Source organism: Cebus imitator, unplaced genomic scaffold (assembly GCF_001604975.1).
Source record: "Cebus imitator isolate Cc_AM_T3 unplaced genomic scaffold, Cebus_imitator-1.0 Scaffold34, whole genome shotgun sequence".
Classification (NCBI taxonomy): domain Eukaryota; kingdom Metazoa; phylum Chordata; class Mammalia; order Primates; family Cebidae; genus Cebus; species Cebus imitator.
In genome coordinates this window covers 689,227-700,022 of record NW_016107349.1, presented here as the reverse complement: position 1 = coordinate 700,022, position 10,796 = coordinate 689,227, and positions in this window count along the sequence as shown.

The following is a 10,796-nucleotide window of genomic DNA, read 5'->3' as shown; positions in this document are numbered from 1 at the left end:
CAAGAAAAGGCAATTCAAGTTTATTCACATTGTGCAAAACAGGTTCAAAGATATGATTTTCCCTCAGCATGGTGTGAACTGTGAGGTGTCCCTGAGGGCTGATTTGCCCCCACGTATCACAGTGTATAAGTCAAGGTGACAGGGTCAAGGATGGGGTCCTCATCAATGGAATTAATTTGTCACCTGAGAGTCATTCTGCAGTATCCCCAGAGAGTAACGGCTTAGACATGTGGCCAGTTTGCAGAAGGCTCAGCTGGAGCTAGCAAAAGAGCCATGGATCCCCCCTTGGTCCTGAGAACTGCCTTGCAGGGAGAGGTGTGGAATCACCGTGCTTCTGTGAGATAGTGATGAGCAAAGAAGCAGGAATAGCAAGGAAAATGGAGGGGATCTTCACCTGGGTATAGACCACCACTCTCTGCTGAGAATCTGCTGCCTTGTTTAGAGTGTCCGGCTAGGCGCTGTCTGTAGGTCAGACACTGAGGGTGATTTCACATAATTTTTTTCACAATCCCACAACAGCAGCACTGCTTTATCCCCAAGTATAAGGGAGGAAAGGAAGGCACACATGCCCAGTAACATGTCCAAGTCTCATGGCCAGAAGGGTGTGGAAGCCGAATCACCTGGCTCTGTTTGTCCCAGACACCTGCTCTGAAGGCCACCTGTTTGATTGACCCCTATACCATCCAGAGCTGATTTGGTTATCAAGAGGAATGGCAGGAAAGAGGAAAATGAGGCAGGAAGCACCCTTCATGCAAATTCACTTCTCAGAATTGCTGCCCAAGGAAAACAGGATTTCTGTCAATTAAGCACTAAGGCACAGCGCTGAAGGCCTTGCCTCACACCACTACTGGTGGCTCAGCTCTGTCACCTCCTGAGGGAGCTGTGGCCCTCCCCATTCCCACTAACCCTTGCAGGGGATGGATGGGAAGCACTTCTTTTGCTGGATGGCTCAGGGCTAGTTTGCAGCCTGCTGAGAAATTTTAGTGTTCTGTTTTTCTTATTACAACTACATTATTAGTCCTGTAGTCCTGGTGTAAGCTGGGAGGAGTTCCCCTGATTATAGGTTATAAAACAGCATTTTCCCTCTAACAACTTGAATAGCTTTCACAAAAAGAGTTGGGAAGTTTGTTATTTCACCTGATATACCAAAATATGCCCGTTAAATTCAGCAAGTTGAGAGAAAAGATACCACACACATCGACCTGCAGTCTGCATTTACATCACAATATTTGTATTCTAAAGTGCGGCCTGGAACACGTTTTCCATATTTGACTTTCTAGACCTAGTTATGCAGCTTCATTCCGTTTTTATTTCTACTTTAGTATCAAAGCAATCTAAGATTTTAAAATTGAAGAAAATATGTTTTCAAGTATGTTTTGAAATATCATTAACAGTTCCCTTTGAAGACTAAATATTGTTTTTTAAAATAAAAAGAGTGTGCATTTTACAGGACCCTAGCCACCCTGCAGAATTTACCCTGAGCTTTTTAAGGTCTTCACTATTTGGCCGCTTATGTCACGTTGAGAGACTGCATTAAGGAAAATCGAGTCCACAAGGGGAATGGTTTCAAAGGCAGGAATTTCCCAGGCCATGCCTCCATCCAGGTCCCCATCTGGGAACGTGCAGTTCTTTGTCTGACTTTCTCGCGTCCGTCCGCTAGGTAAAAATTCCAGGTGTGCTTTTTTGTTCAAAAAGCCAACAAAAAGCTCTGGGAGGAAGGGCCTCTGCTGAGGACTTGGCAGCCAATCCGGTATCAGAGTCAAAGATCAATCACTCCAGCGGACGTTTGAAAGAACTCCTGTCATTGGACAAGAACACGAATGGGGTGGCAATAACTCCGAGGTTAAAAACCCACTGCTCCTTAACTATACGGATTCCTCCCTTGGATCCCCTCCCACCGCAGCGTGGGAGCTCTCTCTCGGTCTCTCTCTTTCTCTCTCTCTGCCTAATAAATTGCTCTTTGCAAAACTCTTTGGGTCCACTGTATTTATTCAAACAGTAAGCTCACCGCGCCTCCAGGGCCCCTTCCCCCATTCTTGGGCAAGAGAGGCCAAGGACCTGGGCACGTCCGGGAAAACCTCGGATTGGAGAACTGGAAGCGTCTTCGGGAGGCCCCCGCAGCTGCGCTCCCGTCCCAGTTACACCTTTGGCGAGCACAGGTAGGGAGCTGAGCCCCTGCGCCCTGCCCTGGTCACATCTTTTGTCTTTATCTCTCACACAAGGACATGACATTTTTCCAGGCACTGGTGTTGCCCGTGATCTGATGTTGGGCTCTGCAATATTTTCAGATATGAGCAAGAGAAGAGCAGCGCTTGTGGCTCAAATAAACAAGAGGTCAGGGGCTTGGTGCAGCAGCTCAGTGGTGTCAGGGCAGTCCTCTGAGTAATCCTCTCGGCTTTTTTCTCACAGCCACAGAGCAGCCACTGTGGCTCTAGCCATCACATCACCTTCCAGGCAGGAACATAGCTCAGACCTCTGCTCACCTCTTGGTGCTCTCTAGACTCTGTCAAGTGGTCTCACAGTGGGAAGGGCTAGGAGAAGGCAGCTGCACCATTCAACTTTTGAAATATATATATAATATTTCATATACGTATTTTACATACATATATATGTATATGTATGTAAAATATTTTTGAAACTCTTGAGTTTTAAACTAGAGAAGAAAAATCTTCTGTTATGGGCTGAATATTTACATCCTCCCCAAATTCATATGTTGAAGCCCTAATTCCTCAACAAGATGGCATTTGGGGGCAGAGGTGGGGCCTTTGGGAGGTAATTCGGTCAAGAGGGTGGAGCCTCCATGATGGGATTAATTTGTGTTTTCATAAAAGAGACACCAGAGAGCTCTCTCACCTTCTTTCCACTATGAGGACAAAATAAGAAGGCAGCTGTTTGCCAGCCAGGAAGAGAGCTCTCAACAAGAACCAAATCAACCAGCACCTTGATCTTGGACTTCCCAGCCTGTAGACTGTAAGCAATTAAGTTGTTTAAGCCACTTAGCAGCCCAACCTGACTAAGACACTCTGCATATATGTCTCAGCGAACAGTCTGTCAAACTTTTTATTAATTTTTCCTAAATTTGAAACTTTAATTTCTGCTCACATTTTAGGAAATTGGTAAAAACTCATTTGATTATCAGTCATGCTTAAGAACAGATTCAGGCTACTTTTTTTTTTTTTTCTTAACATAAAGGCCATCTTGTCTCTAGAAATTCAGTGTAAGGAGTGAGGTGAAATTGGTGAGTTCTGTCAGGGCAGGGCTGCTGGATTCAGACCATAAAAGTATTGATATTCATTTAAGTTCTTTCTAATTAGCTATGCATATATTCATTGATATAAGAGAAAAAACATTGCATGGATATATTTATACTAAGAATTATTCATTGTTTATCTGAAGTGAATTATAAGACTCTAAGTTACACACCTCCCTTTTATTACATTTTCTTCATGATTTGGTTCTCCTTAGCCATTTCTTGTTTTGTAGAGCTTGTTTAAAAAAATTCCCTGCAGTGACATCTCATTTTCCGTTTCCGTTCTAACATACCTTCTATGTTGGTCACATCTACTGTAGTCACTCTTCTGCCCACTGGCCATCATTAACGAGAACAACTGTGCAACATCAGCATCATGAGCTGGCACACCGAGCACGCCCTGGCATAAAGTTAGCAACTCTGAAAACGCCCTTGGGGTTTGATTTGTTGAGGAGCATAATATTACTTCTTTAGAACAGCTTGCTTTTTCATTCTTCCAGATTCCATTGCATCTCTCATTCATCAACTTTTGAAGATGTGGTCCACCACCACCACCAAAAAGGGCAGTCAATTTTTATTTCCTTCAACAGTACACATGATGTTTCTGCTTGTTCCCAGGTGGGAAGAGTATCAATGACATTCATGTAAAAGAAAATAATTCTTAAAGGGATAAAATCCATTTCAAAAATAGTCATGGCAGATGCCATAATAATTATCCACTTTGAGGCAGAATTTCCTTTTCTGCCTCAAATTAATAAATTAATTAATGTTGTCCCTTTGAAGAACAGCCATGACACTTAAAGGGACAAATATTTCTTTAATGGTTTCTTTAATATATTCACAAGTTCCTTTAGGCAATAGAGTGCTTCAATAACACTGTTTGCTCTTCTCTCTATTTGCATAATCATATTGCTAAGGGGGTATTGAAAACTCTAAGCAAGAAATAAGTAGGCTTCACTCAGTAAATTATTTATAAAGGCAAGAAGAAATTTTAGTGCCTTTTCTTCAGAATTAAAGTATGATTTCAGTGCTTCAAATAAACTGAGGAGTCTCTCAACTGAATTTGTTAAAGAGAGGCAACAGTTTTTGAATGTGAGTGAACTCAGCACTACAGAATGCCCAGAAAACTACCAAAGCCCTTTAATTGCTCAGTTCAAACAGTATTAATGCTGAAATTAGAGAACAATTTCATGACAACTACTTTGATGTCAGTAGAAAGAACATCAGCTGCTGTTTGAGCAGCATTATGCAGAATATGGGCAGGACAGCCAACCCTGCCACAGAATCATTCATTATTCCATTTTGAATAAACATTGTCCTCTGCACCTTTACACAAACATCCAGCAAAATGTGTATTCGTATTATATCCATGAAAAGCAGTGCTTTTTTTTTTTTCATTAACCACTAAGTCAATAAGAGAATCTCTGTGAAAAATCTGCTAATATTGATGTCTCCTCTGAAAGATATCTTACTTGGGACAGCCCTAGAAGCAAGCGTTTTTCAGGAGAAACATATTGTATAAGCAAAGGGAATTAATGTTTCTGCACTGTGATTACTTGGTTTTGCCTCTGGGGCTGTGCTGTAAAAACGTGAGGTAGTTGGAGCTTTGATAATCTGTGTGATAGTAAATGGAGTGGTTACATATTTTAATATTGCAAGAGATTGGCACTTATAAATTGGCACTTGTAAATTTGCTTGCAATGTTGGAATCAGAAAACACTTTTGGCAGGAGTATGTTAAGGCAGTCATTTGAGCTGAAAGACTGAAGGTGATATATAGTGTGGAAGTCATCACAACTTCTGCAATTATTTTACCTTCCTCGTGAATTCCTGTAAAGCAAAAAAAAAAAAAAAAAAAGTTATTTTGTCACTTTCTTTGGTACTAGTTGAGAAAAATCACACATCTCTTTTGTTTAGATGTTAGCCTGTGCTAGTTTATGGCTAACTTTCCACTATTTCTATATTGAATGAACAATTGCATCTTGAACAAAGAGTTTTGTGGGGGCCAAGGCCCTTGGTCCCCTAAAGGTATACTGGAAATCACCGACAGGAGCAGATTGGTTAATAGGAGAAAAATGTCAACAAAAAGGAGTCAAACTCTAAAATATTTGAAAAGATTTATTCTGAGTCAAATGTGAAACGATGACCCATGACATGTCTTTAGGAGGTCCTGTGAGCATGTGTGCAAGATGGTGAGGTGACAGCTTGGTTTTCTATGTTTTAGGGAGACATAAGACATCAATCAATACCTGTAAGATATGCATTGATTCAATTAGTTTAGTCCAGAAAGGTGGGACAACTTGAAATGGCTGGTGGAGCGTGGGGAAGGGAAAGGGGGCTAGGGGGAACTTACAGGTCATAGGTGGAGTCTATATTTTCTAGTTTATTTGCATAGAAGTGTTTATAGTATTCTCTGATGGTAGTTTGTATTTCTATGGGATCAGTGGTGATATCCTTTTTATTATTTTTTATTGTGTCTAATCGATCCTTCTCTCTTTCTTCTTTATTAGCCCAGCTAGCAGTCTGTTTTATTATTTTCAAAAAACTAGCTCCTAGATTCATTGACTTTTTTGAAGGGTTTTTTTGTGTCTCTACCTACTTCATTTCTGCTCTCATCTTGGGTATTTCTTGTCTCCTGACAGCTCTGAGGTTTGTTTGCTCTTGGTTCTTTAGTTCTTTTACTTGTGATATTAGAATATCGATTTGAGATCTTTCCAGCTCTTTGATGTTGGCATTTAGTGCTATAAATTTCCCTCTTAACACTACTTTAGCTGCATCTCAGATATTCTGGTATGTTGTCTCTTTGTTTTCATTGGCTTCAAAGAACTTCTTGGTTTCTGCCTTAATTTTTTTTTTATCCAGGAGTCATTCAGAAGCAGGTTGATCAATTTCCATGTAGTTTGAGTGAGTTGCTTAATTTTGAGTTCTAACTTGATTGCTCTGTGGTCTGAGACACTGTTATGATTTCAGTTCTTTTGTATTTGCTAAGGAGTGTTTTACTTCCAATTATATGATCTATTTTAGAGTAAGTGCCATGTGGTGCCAAGAAGGACATATATTCTGTTGTTTTGGGGTAGAGAGTTCTGTAGATATCTATCAAGTCCACTTGATCCAGAGCTGAGTTCAAGTCCTGAGTATCTTTGTTCATTTTCTGTCTCAATGATCTGTTTAATATTCACAGTGAAGTGTTAAAGTCTCCCACTATTATTGTGTGGGAATCTAAGTCTCTTTGCAGGTGTCTAAGTACTTGTTTTATGAATCTGGATGCTCCTGTATTGGGTGCATACATATTTAGGATAGTTAGCTCTTCTTGTTGAATTGAACCCTTTACCATTATGCCCTTCTTTGTCATTTTTGATCTTTGTTGGTTTAAAGTCTGTTTTGTCAAAAACTAGGATTGCAACCCTTTTATCTGCTTTCCATTCTTGGTAGACTTGCCTCAGTTCCTCTATTTTGAGCCTATTTGTGTCTTTGCACATGAGATGGGTCTCTTGAATTTAACACAATGATGGGTCTTGACCCTATCCAGCTTGCCATTCTGTGTTCTTTAATTGGACATTTAGCCCATTTACATTTAAGGTTAATATTGTTATGTGTGAATTTGATCCTGTCATCATAATGCTAGCTGGTTATTTTGCAAACTTGTTGATGTAGTTGTTTCTAGTGTCATTAGTCTGTGTACTCCAGTGTGTTTTTGTAGTGGCTGGTAATGGTTCTTCCTTTCTATATTTAGTGCTTCTTTCAGGAGCTCTTGGAAGGCAGTCCTGGTGGTGATGAATTCCCTCAGCATTTGCTTGTCTGAAAAGAATTTTATTTCTCCTTTGCTTATAAAGCTTAGTTTGGCCAGATACGAAATTCTAAATTGAAAGTTCTTTTCTTTATGAATGTTGAATATTGGCCCACAATCTCTTCTGACTTGTAGGGTTTCTGCTGCTCTCAGCAGAAAGAGCAGCAGAAGGTCCACTGTTGGTCTGATGGGCTTCCCTTTGCAGGTGACCAGGTCTTTCTCTCTGGCTACCCTTAATACTTTTTCTTTCATTTCCACCTTGGAGAATCTGATGATTATATGTCTTGGGATTGGTATTCTCATGGAGGACCTGGGGTTCTCTGGATTACTGGGGTTCTCTGGATTTCCTGAATTTGAATGTTTGTCTTGCTAGGTTGCGGAAGTTCTCTTGGATGATGTCCTGAAATATGTTTTCCAACTTGGTTCCATTCTCCCCATCTCTTTCAGGTACCCCAATCAGTCATAGGTTTGGTTTTTTTACATAATCCCATAGTTCTCAGGGGTTTTGTTCATTCCTTTCCATTCTTTTTTTCTCTAATCTTGTCTGCCTGACTTATTTCAGCAAGATAGTCTTTAAGCTGTAAAATTATTTTCTCCACTTGGTCTATTTGACTATTGATACTTGTGGTTGCATTGTGAAGTTCTCATGTTGTGTTTTTTTCAGCTCCATAAGGTCATTTATGTTCCTATCTAAACTGCTTATTCTGGTTAACAGCTACTGTGATGTTTTATCACGGTTCTTAGCTTCTTTGCGTTGGGTTAGAACATGCTCCTTTAGCTCAGCGAAGTCTGTTATTATTCACCTCCTAAAGCCTTTTTCTGTCAGCTCATCCATCTCAGCCTCAGCCCAGTTCTGTGCCCTTGCTGGAGAGGTGTTGTGATCATTTGGAGGAGAAGAGGCACTCTGGGTTTTTGAGTTTTCAGATTTTTTTCATTGATTCTTTCTCATCTTCACAATTCTGTCTGTCTTTGAGGCTGCTGATTTTTGAATGGGGTTTTTGTGGGGACTTTTTTGTGGATGATGCTGTTGTTTCTGTTTATTTTTCTTTTAACAGCCAGGCCCCTCTTCCACAGGGCTGCTGCAGTTTTCTGTTACTGGTGGTGGCTGCAGAACAGCAAGGATGGCTGCCTGCTCCTTCCTCTAGGAGCTCCCCCCATAAGAGCTCTGACTTGATCCCAGTGAGAATGCTGCTGTATAAGGTGTCTGGTGATTTCTGTTGAGGGGGTCTCGCCCAGTCAGGAGGCACAGGATCAGGGACCCACTTGATGAAGCACTCTGGCTGCCCCTTTGTAGAGGGGGTGTGCTGTGCTGGAGGGAATCTCACTCATTGGAACTGCCCAGATTCCTCAGAGCTAGCAGGGGTAAATACTAAGTCTGCTGATCTGCAGAGACCACGGCTGCCCCTCCTACCAGGGCCTTCATCTCAGGGAGATCAGAGTTCTGTCTGTAAACCCCTGGCTGGAGTTCCTGAAATCCCCATAGGGAGGCCCCACCTGGTGAGGAGGGATGGGTCCGGGTCTGGCCCAAAGAAGAAGTCTGGCCACGATCTGCCACAGCCACTGTGCTGCGCTGTGGGGAATTCCTCCCGGGTCCAAGCTGCCCAGGCTCCCCAGCACTGGCAGCAGAAAACAGCAGACTGGAGCTGCAGTGACGACAGTGGTCCTTCCCCCGGGGAACTTGGTAGTCTTAGGCAGGTCCTAAGTGGCCACTGAGAACCTGCACAGCTCTGTGCTTGGGACCCAAGGCTCTGGTGGCATAGGCTCATGAAGGGATCTCTTGATTAGCGGGTTACACAGATCCACGGAAAAAGTGTGGTTTCCCAGGTGTGGTAGCACAATCACTCAATGCCTCCCTTTGCCTGGTTCAGCTCCCAGGTGGGTCATTGCTCCACCCTGCTTTTCCTCACTCCCCATAGGTTGTGCCAGCTGCCTAGTAAGTCTAAGTGAATGAACCTGAAAACCGTGGCTGCTGGTGCAGGATTCACTTGCTGGTGGGAGCCTCCAACCACAGCTATTCCTAGTCAGCCTCCCTGACCTCCCTCACCTCCCTCACCTCTGTTTACTCATTCTTAAGATCTTGGTTTTAATGTTAATGCTGCTCAGTTGTGCCTGAATTCTAGCGGGAGGAGGGTATGATGAGGCACATCTAACACCCAGTTCTCATCATGTCCTGAACCAGTTTTTCAGGTTTACTTCGGAATGCTCTTGGCTGAGAGGAGGGTCACTTCAGTTGGTTGGGAGGCATAGAAGTTTACTTTTGATTTACAAAAGGTGTACAATTTAATGCCTATAGACAAATGTCTTCAGAATGAAGACCCAACGTCTCAATGAAGTACAGAAGCTTTATATACCATTTTGAGGTTATAGAAAGAATAGAGGCTTGGATCGTGGCAAAACAGGTTATGGGAGTGGGAGAAGAGGAATTCTACTGAGGTGCCATAATTGGTTATTAGGGAGAACGATTGAATAGAAATTAACTTGTAAATAGTTCTCTTTGGTTTTTAAACGATCCTTGGGGATGGTCATGATCTTGAAAAAGGTCCCTTCAGGTATAGTCACATCTTAGTCTTCTTTTCTACACCAATGAGATAACAGGGAGGGGAGGATAAAGCAATTGTTTTCCTTGGTGGCTGTGGAGTTCAGGCAGATAAAGGAACTTCAGCTTCTTTGGGAGAGATGGTGGGGGCAGGGAGGTAGGTCAGCGAGACCTTGAGGCTTCTTCAGTTCAGCATGTTAAAGTGCCGTATTTGGGGGTATCATTTTCTGAGCCCCAACATATTTGAAGTATTTTTTTCTTCTGTTTAGCAAATGTTCACTAATCAAACAAGTTATCACAGAATTTGTACTTGTATTTTGGCATTTTGGGCCTTTGATACACAAATAAAATATACAATAAAAAAGACTGAACTTCATAACCTCACAGCTGCCTGGGCACATCTGTTACAAGTCTGAACTCATAACTGATCATAAACAGGACTTCGAACAGATGAAATGAAATGATCATGAACTAAAAAGAGGTTGAACTTGATATTAGATACAAAAATATGGGCACTTCCCCTTTGCCTGGCAGGGAGAGCCGTGTTTCCAGGGCTTGGGGTCCCAGATTGAAGCCAAGCTGACCTCATCTAGGATTTTGGGGAGTGTGGGACCTGGGCTGGGTAGACTGAAAAAAAAAACAGCAGTTTTCAGGGCTGAGGTTTATTGGAAGCTTGGGGTATCACTTATTTCCTGTCAGAAGCCTGGCCTTGGGTAGGAAGCTGGCCTTCAGAGCACCGGATGGACCCGAAGTTAACGCTGATTGGTAATGGTGACTTGCTCATGACTTGGGCTTTGGCCAAACAACAGTCTTTTTCTTTCTGGAACACCAAAAATAAATACTTTTAATTCTCAGCCCTTCCTTACCTCCTCCCCTCCCTGCCCCACCCCACAAGGCCATCAGCCACAACCTCAGGCAAGGCTGAAAGGCTCACTCAGACCTTGGTTGTGGAGGTCTGGCTTTCTGTGAGTGGTGCCATTTTAGTGATTCAGGCCTCAATTACTGTGGCTGCAAATTAGCTCTAACTGCCAAATTTTTGTTAATTTATTGGAAAAAAGAAAGCTGAATACAGGACATTTAGAGCATCCTGACAAAGCAATATAGGATGCAGGGCCAAAGCATTAAATACAGGACATGCCCTGTATATGCAAGATGCCAGGTGACCCTAATTTAGGAGTCTGTGGCGCTGAAGTGGGTCATAGCTTTTTTTTTTTTTTTTTTTTT